Raw genomic sequence first — 12,151 nt, 5'->3', positions numbered from 1 at the left:
CACGATTCTCTACAGGCGGCGTTATAGACTTAGCTCAGCTACTTATGTCCTTCTCTCTAGGTACTATCATGATAGCGATATTGCACATTCAACATCCCGACATTAGATCGTAAGTTTACTAGAGCCATAGTACTGAGTAAATATAAATACATGGAACTCAAACAGATTTCAGCTACAGTAAACCTTATGATGATAAATATAAACGCTTACGTGATATGAATATCACGTCGTATATCTTTACAATTGGGTAGAAATTTTTAATAGATTTTAAGATTCTTATTAGCATTAGACTATTAATATCCTTCTACATTGTCATCAAAGAGACAATAGTAATTCAATCCCTTGAGTTAAATAACAGTTTGTTATTTTTAATTTTTAACCTTTTAACTTCTTTTAGAAGTGAAATTTCACTTCTAAAAATTTACAGTGAAAAATCGTAACCCGGCAAAAAAATGTTATATATATAGATATATTTTATTTATAATTATATATAATTATACATAAAATATGTCATTTTTAAAAATAATTATATACAATTATGTATAATTTTATATAATTATATATAATTATATATGAAACACTTTTTCTCAGAAAATCAATCCATAGGAAATAACAAGCTAAATTTCAGTCAAATTTAATACATCACAAATTAAATTGTTTAACTTCATTTTAATTAAATTAACGATATTGAGCAAAAACAATGACAACGTATAAATGATTAAAAATAACTCAAATTGAATATAATTTAACATTATGAATTTACAGTGTAAAATTCCTAGCATCAATATTATTACATTGCTTAAATTGCTGTCAATTTAATTGAGATATTACTGCTCTAGTTCTGTTTATAATTGCGTTTCAAGACTGAAAATTAATTTCGTGCAGTTAATTCGGTACAGTTTGCAGGATTGAATATGTATATAAAGGTAAAATTCACATCGAATCGTTTAAGCATTCGGGATCCGGCTCAGACCGTACAAGGCTTTCGTTTCTTCATTATTCCCGTAATTGTGTATTCACATTATGGTCGTAAAGATACCTTGTTTAATATAGAAATTTTCATCTAATGGCAAATTCAAAGTGTTCTACGACAGGAAGGAATATAAAGGAGAGGCGCATAAGAATCCTGAATTCTGGCTTCGGTAGACGTCACGGCGTACATAATTACTACGTACGTACGCAGGTATCGCCGCTACACCTTCATCATCGAGAATGAGATGGGAGAAAAAATAGTTTGATCAACGGGTAGGCGACTGCGCGTATTATGACTCACGTCTATCATGTTGAATCCTTTATGTACATCAGCTTCACTCATAATCCTTCGAATACTGACGAGGCCTATCTAGAGACCTCGCCCGCTCGCAGTTGCAGTCAGGCTGACTCGGCTCCGGGACAAGCCGATAATTTAGCGGTTTTGTTACTTCTGGAGTAGCGCCGCGTTTGCCGGCGCACTCCACGCGTTTTACATGCATTTAAAGCCACCGTGCGCGAATCGAGAGATCCTCTTCTCTTGCTCTATTCTCTTTATCTCGCTTCCCGTCTTTCTCGCATCCCGAGACGCTGCAACCTGTAACCGCTTGGCCGCAGCGGTTTTGCCTCGCTCGGTTTCGATTTCTACGCTTCTTCAATGCGGTCCTTCCAACACTCTCTCTTCTTCGCTTCGGCCTTTGTAGCGGCCGGCATTCGACGGAACGGGATATACTTTTTCTTCATCCCGAAGCGCAACGATTATACAAAGGATACTTCTTCCTTCGTTGTACCGACTATAGTTTCCGCGCATCATCACGATCGCGATCTTTCCTCTCGGAAATACTAACGACTCAAGTTGCTACCTCACGCCAGTAGGGCGAAAGGGACTTTTGTTGCGGCGTGGATAAGAACCCGTTGCATAAACGTCAGGAAAAACAGAGTACAACGAATAATCTTCATGGTCCTGACGGGGGAATATCTATTAAGCGTCCGCGCCTCACGAAGAATTAACAGCTGCAACAAAATCGCCCGGGGCCGAAGGAGCATCACGATTTCCATTCACGCTTTTGCACGATTACCGTCGCGCATCCGCGATCGCGCGCCGTTGCGATTTCACATATCCGGATAAGAGACTTGTTGCGAATAACGGCAAATCCAAGGGGTGTATTAAGAAAGAGAGGAAAGTCCGATTACCGTTGCGCCGAGAGATCGGTCGAAGAAATGAGGACGACCATGAATTGCGATTCGTGAATCGAGCATAAAGTGCACGACGGCGAATCTCTATCACGGTATCTTATAGATCGCTTCAGTAATGCCGGATGAAATGCCCTCGATCGATTCGCCTCGTGTGCAGATCGATTCAACTGTACCAAAACCGGATGCGTCTTTTTTTGTCGAGCCTTCTTGTCATGCTTGTATAACGAGTTTAAACAAGTTTAATCATGTTTCCTACGCAAAAGTCAATTTCACGGCAATATAAACAGGCGAGAAATTGTGCACAGCTGTCGCAGTTGTAACGACTTCCTTTTCTAACGTTTCTCTGTTTACTATATCTGCTCTCTATATACTTCTATTATTTTATCATGAAAGTATCCCCCAAAACAATGTTAAACATTAAAGATCATTCTGACGATATGATTAGTAAGTAGGACGTTCGTTATTGTAAATTTTTAATATTTAATGATCACTTAATACTTATAAAGTAATTTAATTTCGTTGTATTTGCATGATATGTTTTGACGTGATAAGATAAATGAGAATAGTTGTTGATTTCACTAAAGTACCTAATTAATTACTTGTCAAGAAATACGTTATAAATGACACGATATCATAATCGTATACATGAAATAAAAAAATTAATCGGAAATTCTTCGAAAATTTACCCTCTGAAATGCGATTTAATAAATATAATGTTAAAATTGGCAAAGGTAATAAAATCTTAAACAAAAAATTTATTTGATGACGAAAACTAATCGAACTGAAACTAAATATTACGATTACATTTTTTCTGTACAAAACGACATAAATATAAAAAATATTAAAATTTGGTACATTTTTCAGTGTAATGACTATATAAGGTCAACTTTAGATAAAATATTTGCTAGAAAATAAAATATATTTTCCAACACTTTCTTCCGTTAAATGAGAAATGTGTTATCGAAAAACAATACATTATTGTAAAAGATAAAAAATACAGTTCAGAAATAGCACAATAGGAAGGAAAAACGTGATTAAAGATAAATTATTTGGCTATAGATTAAACATATTTCCTTCCGCTTATTTCAATAGAGAACCGCTTAACGCAAACAATATATAACATATAAAAGAAGAATTCGCCGCTTAGTAGCACACGAATCAGTGATGCTTGACGCACCGTTTCACACAGGCAATGCTTGAACAAGCATTGTGTTTCGCGGTAATGCGCTCTCCCACGCGTGTAACGCCTCGTTTCATGGCATGTGCGCCTCGATAGAAAGACAAAGAAAGATAGAAAGAGAATCCTCTTAAATTTCTTGCCTATTCTCCCTCGGGGTTGTATGTGCCATCCATTCCTTACTCTTGCGCTAACGCGAGCAAACGCGCACGTATGCATGCGCGCCGTGCGATTCACAAGCCCGCCAGGAAGACTTACGAGCTCTCTTCTCGGTTAATGGAATACGCGCGCACAAGAACGATGGACCCTCGCGACCGGATGACCAGTCCATTTAATTACCTCGCGTCCTATTCCATCACGAAGGCTCGGTTCGTCGACGTCCATGACAGGAGAAAAAAGACAGAGCGATAAATGCGCAACTTGCATCAATTTCCATTATTATATTAAATTCTTTTCATCTTTTTATTCGCTTTATCTCGTGCGTGTAATCAAGAATATTGAAAAGTTCGGGCATTTATATCCCATGCTGATTCCGATCCGAATAATAAAAGTTGCTGCTAATCTTTAATTGTAAACGGAAAGGAACTTTTAAGGGGTTGCTGCGTTTCTCTCTCTCACAGAAGCATAGGGGGAGAAATTTCCGCAAGCATAAACCGAGCGCAAACAACACAAGACCGAGATGAGGAGACGTTTGTAGAGAGAGGTCGTGACTCGACGAAGAATCGAGAAATCATTTCTCGTCGTACCTTCCTTATGGCTTTCCACCTCCATCATCCGAATGTCCGCGGTAGCAAGAATCGGAATTGTGAGAAGAACGCGAAGAATCCTTCAAGGAAGACTTTGCCTTGTAACGACGTTGGCTAACATATAAAATAACGTTTCCTAAAAATATATAAACGCAACTCATGTCATTTATCAGATTTGCGAACGCTAATGTGCGAGAAATTACGTCAAGAACAATCTTTATCTCTGAAAATAAAATTTCAAGTGTATAATTCATATACCTTCAAATACTCATTTACATATCTTAATATTAAACAAAAATGAAGAAACATAATTGTAAAATAATTTATATGATTACTCTGTAACAAAAAAATCATCTACATAAATGTAACTCTTAAAGTGAGATTTATAGATTAATTAATATATAAATCAAGTAAAAGGCTCTAATGAATAAATCAGAAATGGAAAAGTAGCCTTTAAGAGCCGACACAGGTTGTGAGTGTGTAATTATAAATTCTTTATTAAAAGAGACACATAAACGTTTCAATCTCTCCCTCTCCCTTCCCCTCTCTCTCTCTCTCTCTCTCCCTCCCCTCCCCTCTCTAGTTTGAATCTTCTTCAGTATAAATAAATAATTATATAAATAAATTTGATAATCACATAAATTAGTTATCGTCATAAATACTACAGTAAAAATTATTAAGAGTAACATATACGAGACTTAATATGGTCGAATGTTCTCGTGTCCATATCTTATTGTTATTGATTGTTCATTAACTTCCAATAACAACTTCACTGTATCGGGTCTTGTAGACTACTTTTCAATTTCTAATTAATTAATATGTATCATTAAAACGTTCATGTATTTTCAAATTAAAAAATTAACATAAAATCTCTGATTATTTGTTTCTTATTGTGTTATAAATCGATTCCACATTAACTAATCTTATATTTCGCAATTAATTTTTTGAATATTCTTAATCAAAAACCGGAAATTTAGAAAACGATAATTAAAACTATTAATAAATGCTAATTACGAATAAAAAAATCATGTAGCAGTCTGCGCAGTTATTTTCATAGAATGTATCTGGAATAAGTAAGACACACGTAACGGCAACAAATGAGAAACTAAGCAACTGGAAAAAAATTTAAGAGCCTATTACTGAAGTAAAGATATAAACCGGAAGGTATATTATATCGAGGGGTTCTTATTGCGGTCTCGATCGCGCGAAATTTCAGATACTGCTTTATCGAAACGCATTACCAGCAGCTTCGAGAATTGGTAACCTCGAGACAAGCAGAAATATAAAGATTACTGTTTCACGCGCTCAAGTGCGTCGGAGATAAAATGCAACCACGAAATACTCGTAAACGAAAAGGCGAACGTTCTTTTCTGAAAAGGTGCGTCTTTGGAAGCGGCGATTGCAACCGAGACTATCGCGAATCGCGTCTAAGTCCTAAAGAAATCCGTGTAATCTCATTTCCAATGCCTATACAAATACTATTGGCAAGTCAGCGATCGGCGAAATCGACCAGAACTCTTACAGAACTCTGTGAGACCTGAAAAAAATTCACATTTGTATCGCATTTTACTATGTATCATTTAAAACGAATGTTTCCATGTTTCATTAATTTTTTTTATCATATTAAAGAATTCATTTCTTAGATAAGAAGATTTCATATGCAGATATATTTGAAAACATTGCAAATATATTATATTAATTAAATATATAATATTTTCGTTAAATATTAATCTAATGTAAGAAATAAAAATATTATGGATATACACAATTACTTTTTCAAGAGCTAAAGAATATAAATAGAAACAAGAATTTCAAAAAATCTTCATATAATATCTTCGTATAAGTTAAATATAAATGCAACAAATAAAATTAATCTAATTAAATAAGAGATATATATTCAAAGCGAATCTCAGTTCTTAAATATTTTTGTGTAAATTTATGTACATATCTGGTTCTGCATCGTGTGTCAAGATAAAATTAAAAAGATTCAAGTGATTTATGTGACGAGTTCGAAAAGCTCGAAGTAGAAACACTTAAACTTCAAATTTGAAAGTGTATACATTTCACAAAAAATCAATAGTCAAACTATTCTAACTATTCTTGTTTTCAATGAAAAATTTCACATATCAAATTAAATTAATTTCTTAGTCAGCACATTACGTCTTTTTAAAGATAGAATAACTACTTAATCTTATTGAATGGAGAACTGCTTTCTCATCGGGCATGTTTTTATTACGCTTGCACCATCCTGTTGATTAAAAAAATATTCGTAATACCGAATTGAAATTCCTCATCAAAGTAACGGAGAACGTAGTGAATTCTTTGAGAAAAAAAATCGATAATATATCTCCGACGATTAATCGCAATGAGAATTATCAGGTGTACCGACCATTTTATCGGAGACGATGCGGATAGATGCTCGCGATGGGCGGTCTGACAGTTGCTACCAACTCAGACCGGACCAACAACGTAAGGAGATCGGTAGCGAGTGGTCTCGCTGCCGTCTCAAGGTCTTTCAACTAGGAAACGATCGGCTTTGCCTATACCCATTAGCTCGCCAGATAGGAAAGTAATTACCGATGCATAAATCCGCCGATTGGAAGCCCTACGGCGAGGAAGTATAACGGGCACTAGAAAGTGGCGTCTCCGAGCGTCGTTCGTAATTCGCGAGGTGCAAGTCGTGTCACGTACGAACCGGCCGTTTTGCGCGTTCCGGCGGCAAAGCAGGAAGCGTCCGCTGGATTATCGGGATATAATCCTGGATAATTGCAGGTATTCTACTCCGATCCTCAACTACTTAATTAGCGCTGGAACCTGGCTTATACGCCGGAAAGGCCCATGCGATTCCTCACGCACGGTAACGCCTACCCAAGCCGTCGCCACGTAGAAATCGTGGATATTGCATTCCCCTATTTTCTACCTATTTTCTTCTTCATCCAATAAGATCGATAACGAGATCGAAAACGGTACATTATATCCTTGCTAATAAGCATTTGAAACACAATGAATTATGTGTGTGCTTATATAAAAATTAGCATAATAATCTGTTTTATCTTAAAAAAACAATTTTTGTGATACAAAAATTAACTATTGTTTAAAATTTATTGTAATACTTTATATTCCAAATATTAAAATTTAAGAATAATGTTCAAAAAATTTTTCGTTATCTATAATACTGGCTACTACCTTTTATGATACAAAAAAATTAATTGTATTAATGTAAAGTTACTGATATAAAAAGTACTAATATAAAGATAATAATTCAATTTTAAAACTTCGATACAATTATATAATAAAATTACAATATAATTCTTGTTAATATGATTATTAGGTATTAACTTATTAACTTAAAATTTAATATTAACTTTTTCATTTTTGTTTTGTTGTTAATTGTCAGAACACTTTAACTCAAAACTATATCAATAATGACATTTCTTCTCGTAAGTTAATAATTTTTTTTTTAATCTAGTGTTTCTGGGAAACTATAAATAACATCTCAGCTATAAAGACATCAATTCTGTATCAAACATATAATTTTTAACATCAGAGCTGCGTGCGAAAAATTTTCTTTTAATCTTCAAACTTTTTTATATATAGGTTTTTGATTTTGCAAATTTTGTGTCTCATAGAAATACATATATGTAATAAGTATTCACTATTCAAGTTGTTATAAAAGTGCATACTTTCTTTCGCATGCTTATAGCCTTATGGTCATTTTGTACGTATAAATTGAAAAAAGATGTTAAAAGATTTAAGATATTAAAGAAGTGCCATGAAAGATCGCTTACCGTAATGAATGTGCATTTATAACGTGTACAAAAGGTATACGAACGACGAACAGCATCGTTAATCGGCATGTCTTGCCATTATAATCCGAGATAAATCTAAGCACGCCGTTGATTAATCTTGCTAACCAAAGCGCTCAAGCAACGCGCGATTCCATTGTCGGTCCAATTTTGTCGATTATATTTCAATGCGTCGCGTTGTTGATTGAAGAAAAGAAAGCTCGAATCATTTCCGCCAGCTCGAGTCACGATCGATATCGTATTGCGAAAGTTCAATCGCTCAACCTCGATGATCACAGCTGCGCCGACAGAATTGACCAACTGGAACAAAAATAAACAAAATCGAATTCAGAGATTCGATCCATAGATATTTAAATAAAATAAATAAAATATAAATAAAAAAGCCATAAATAAAAAAAATTTTTTTTAATTGCTTTTAAGAATTTTTCTTAAACCCACCCACGAAGCTGACATAGATCTGACATAGATTGCATATGTATAGTGCAGGACCCAATTATATCTCTCCAGAACTAACAGTGAGTCAATTGGACTCAATCAATTAAATAAATCTTTTTGTCAAAAATGTCAAACAATTTAAATTTTCTTTACGTCTCATCTGTATAAATTTAGATTATTCTTATTCAAATATATTTAGTATTCGTTTTTTGTATTATTCTAGCTTTTTGAAATTAATTAGTATTTTTTAATAAATATTAAATTACGAACTCGTCAATAACTGTTGGTGCGTTCGGAGAGACGCTATTAGCACTAATTGTCATTCTATCTTCATTGTTTATTATTAGACATGAAACAAGAATAGAATGATACAAATAGCGCTAATAATGCCTTCCCGAATGCATCTTACTGATTTTGGCGTTTATTCTAGAAGGTTAAAAATGATAGATTTATCGAATTACATATTGTCAATACGCAAATGAATATTGTTATGTGTGTGTGTGTATGTGTGTGTGTGTGTGTGTGTGTGTGTGTGTGTGTGCGCGCACATAATTAAAATATCACTGATTTAACAGCATTTAACTAATAGCACACATCTATCAACAGCTGAACAGACTCGAGGCGGTAAGTTACTTGGATAAACTAATAAGTTTCTTCTTCAACCGTCATTCGAAAACTAGTTCACTAACTCACTTTATTCCGGTTAACTTCTTGGCAAAAAACGTTCGAATGTCTTCGTTACATACAAATGTCTGCCTCAGACCGATTTATCCTCCATTCAATCTGCCATATACCATATTCGCCGTATACTATATTACCAGATGAATAATAAATCAACTTGATGCGAGCATCGAAGAACCGATAATTCTGCGACACCCGTTGCGTTAAATAAAGCTAACAAACCGAGGAATTTTGTTTAAATCATTCTCAGCCTATAATTTATAGGCGCGTCTGCGTGGACTTCTTAGCATTGAGACGATGACCACGCAGACGTAACTTACGGCGGGTTGTCGATTTTTTGAATCCCTCTACTTAGTTGGCCGCAAGAAAACACTGTTGTACGTTCTGCATCATTAGCTACGCCATGCACCGAAGTGCACCTTCGTGCCTTAGTGACGCGGGGAAGAAAAGCGCGTTGCGTCGAAGATCGTCATGATTTGCGGGGGAATCATCGCGTGCAGCTTGGATTTTCGCTTCGAGGGCATATTTTCAACATCGCAACTTCACGGTATATATACATATGTATCTATTATATGTTCTGCTGAAACATTTCTGATGCCTCCTCCCCTCCCAAAATATCTGTTGAATATCCATTATTGATTAAGAATCGTCACGATGTTTATAAAAAGAGATCGATGTGAGAAAGTCATTCTTTCTTCCTTCTATATTCTTTTCCATTATTTAGTATTTATCAATTCCACTACATCACTATTTTATAAATTATAATGTAATCATGATCATAATAAAAATTTTTTATACATTTTACCATTGCAATTTTTATTGGAAATCTATCGAATCTTTAGTAACAGACTCTATTATATCAGCATCTTTTTTTTTTATTGATTTAATTCAACTTGAAAACTATACCTAAATTCTAAAGCGTCCTGTTTGAAGTACAGAGTGCGAGTAAACAAGGCACTAAGAAAAACGGATTAAATAATAATTCTGACTGAATTAAATAGTAATTCTGGTGGAAAATGGACGAATTAGAATTTTCTGGTTAAATCTACTAGAATTCTAATTAAGACAACTAGAATTTTGATTAATATAATTATTTTGATAAAAATAAAAATTCTAGTAGATTTTACCACAAATATTGTATCAACCAGAATTCCGGTTATCTCAACTAGAATTCTAATAAATTTAACTAGAAAATTCTGAATCGTCCATTTTCAACCAGAAATTTTTTTCAGTGAGTGAATAGATCTATCTCTTCATTGATTTGATTTATAGGACTCTGTTTCATATTTAAAAAATGTGGCATTGAAATTCCATTTGACGATGATGGGACGAATCGTGTAACTTCACATTGCAATCTACGAAAAACCACGCAGTCTATCTTGAATGACTGTCGAAATCTTCCATGAATCTATCAGCTTTTTGCAAGTCGCACACGTGTCGTCAGATTCGAGACAGGCAATGAGCGCAAACGCCTCCTCCGCGCGAGTAAATTATCGCGGCTCCTCATGGAGCCAGCCGGTGGGAGATTAATTTCAACGCGCGCGCGTACTTTTCCCCACTCGGCAAAAAAAAAAAAAAGCATGCTCGCGTATACATTACGATGGTTGTAGTGGTGCATGGACGACGAACAGATAGATCCCCTTTGCTGTGATCTACAACCACGGTGAAGCAAATCGCCGTCGCGCATCACGAGACGAGTGGAATACGTCCCCGAGGCTTTCTGCGCGTCCTTAACAACCGAGTGACCGAGACACGTGGATGTATATGACCGTCTATCTCTTCTCTACCCGCTCTATATACCCTCTTTCGTATATCTTGGTACGCGACGCAGCGAGGAGATCCACGGTGAATCTCCAACGCGCTCGCACGCTTCCACTCTTATTCCCGTCCTGTCACGACCAGTCGCATCATTAGGCCATCCGGTATTACAAATGACGTTGAAGGGACTCCCCAGGCTCCTCCACCTCTTCTTTGTACTCCCATTCTCTCGCCCCCTTGCCCTATCGTTTCATCTCTCTTCGCCGTTCTTATTCGTCCCCTTCTTCTCTCTCGCTCTGTCCCGCAACACACGGCGGGGACGTGGCGAATCTCCTTCAGCTTCTCTGCGCTGGAGTCTATCTCCAGCTGGTTGCCGAGTCAATCCGGCGAAACGTCGCTTTAACTGGATCGTACGAACGCCATAGTAAAAACCAGCAAGCAAGTCATAAGCATTTATGAGTTTCTTACTGGCGATAATAAGTTTGGAACGATTGCTGTTTGTATCATTGCGCAAGGTGTACTACGCCCGTTCCTGTTCTTTTGCCCAATGACATTCTTGGACGTTCGTCTTGGGAGTGGAGCGAGAGAGTGTGTATATCAAGAAAAAAACTGCTAAATTCATAATGTCAAATTATACCCAATTTGAATTATTTTAATCTATAGGTCACCACTGCCCTTACTCAATATATCGTCAATTAAATCAAAACACAATGCAGTTAAACAATTTAACTCAAGAAAATATAAATTCAACTCAAATTTAATTTTTTATTTAGTGATGTGTACATTAATATGGATGTTGTTACTTTTAAACTATAAAAATAGATTTTCATTTTGATACACATAAAAGTGAAAAATAACAAACTGTTATTTTTAACTCATTACATATACTCGATACGTTTTGTTATTTTTAACTCAAGGGATTGAGTTATCATTGCTCTTTTAAAATCTAGCGATGTATGATGCTGTATTTTCGTGTTGTCTTATTTGTGCAGTATCTGATTAAGACTGAACAAACTATGGCCCAAGATTTTTAGGGACGGCAGAATTTGTTCTTAGTATTACTACTTAGACTCAATTGCACCAACGTTTCTTTGACTTTAAGTAAAGCTTAAAAATTTTTCTTTTTTTAAATCGATTTTAAGAAAAAGAGGCAGAAAGGACGAGAATTTTAGGCTTCGCTTAAAGTCAAATGTTGGTGCAATCGGGCCTTAGTCGCTTACTAAGTTTGCGCTACTGGATGCATTCAAATTATTCATAAATGGTTTATTTGTATAATTGGTTTCTTGATTTTTAATTAAATACTGTATGTATATCCAAACACACACAATCACACACATCAATGTCGTCTTTCAATTGTGTTTTTGTATTGCAAGCACTAATTG

General features: G+C 35.4%; 1 long non-coding RNA gene across 6 annotated transcripts in view; it reads right to left on the bottom strand.

Annotated features, from left to right (window-relative positions):
• The window catches only part of LOC147910252 (uncharacterized), a 322,413-nt gene that overhangs the window by 149,955 nt on the left and 160,307 nt on the right, over positions 1-12,151 (bottom strand). For 5 of the 6 annotated variants that reach the window (XR_015544623.1, XR_015544622.1, XR_015544621.1 and 2 more), the window contains one exon: positions 7,356-8,195. The exons of the other annotated variant lie outside the window; for it this stretch is intronic. This is a non-coding gene — a long non-coding RNA (uncharacterized LOC147910252). Of the gene's footprint in view, positions 1-7,355; positions 8,196-12,151 lie in introns of those variants that run through there. 6 annotated transcript variants of the gene reach the window in all.

Source organism: Acromyrmex echinatior, chromosome 3 (genome assembly GCF_024713525.1).
Source record: "Acromyrmex echinatior isolate Ae372 chromosome 3, ASM2471352v2, whole genome shotgun sequence".
Lineage (NCBI taxonomy): Eukaryota > Metazoa > Arthropoda > Insecta > Hymenoptera > Formicidae > Acromyrmex > Acromyrmex echinatior.
The sequence above is the reverse complement of the archived record's forward strand: the minus strand, read 5'-3'. Positions and strand labels throughout refer to the sequence as shown.